Consider the following 868-nt stretch of genomic DNA (forward strand, 5'->3'; position numbering starts at 1 on the left):
TGTGTGTGTGTGTGTGTGGAGGGGGGGCACGGGGTGTTTGAGGAAATGACGCGGGTACTGAAAATTTTACTACGCGGGAGTCAAACGCGGGAATGAAATGCCGGGCTATTGAAAACTTTGATGAGAGTGCATCGCACACGGTTCGGAGATAACAACCGTGTGTTATGAAAAAGAAAAATCCTCGAGGCGGGTAGATATTTTCGATGCAGGCGGGATTGGGAACAAGAAACATTGCACACGGTCCGGAGATAAGAACAGTGTGTTATGAAACAGAAAAACCCTCCAATCGGGCATATATTTTTTAGAGGGGGAGCCTCGTGGAGCCCAATGTACTGTGCGGATGTGTGCATGACAGGTGCACCGGCGTGGCACACGGTTAGTTTGAGTGAACCATGTCTGTTGTGTCATCTGACTTGTCTAATGTTCATAGATTTGGTGAAAAATGATGCGGGAGAGGGTCAGAACACGAACACACTTGCATGTGGACCAAATTTATGTACCAAAAGGGTGGTTTGATTTTCAAATACCAAATGCAACTTCGATGTGGCACCACCCTCGCAAAGCGCACAGTATTGCTTGCTCCCACCCTCTCATGTCGGCACGAAGGGAATCCTAAGTTATGAATGCATGCCCCTCCCCCTCAACAAAGGTTCACCTAGCAAAGTGCGAAGTAGATAGCAGCCCCCTCATCCCTCGTGCCGGCAAGAAGGGAATCCTAAGCTATATATTATAAATGCATGCCCCTCCCCCTTAACCGAGGTTCACCTAGCAAAGTGCGAAGTAGCTAGTAGCCCCCTCCTCCCTCGTGTCGGCACGAAGGGAATCCTAAGCTATGAATGCATGCCCCCCAACCGAGGTTCACCTAGCA

Source organism: Triticum aestivum, chromosome 5A, assembly GCF_018294505.1.
Source record: "Triticum aestivum cultivar Chinese Spring chromosome 5A, IWGSC CS RefSeq v2.1, whole genome shotgun sequence".
Taxonomy (NCBI): domain Eukaryota; kingdom Viridiplantae; phylum Streptophyta; class Magnoliopsida; order Poales; family Poaceae; genus Triticum; species Triticum aestivum.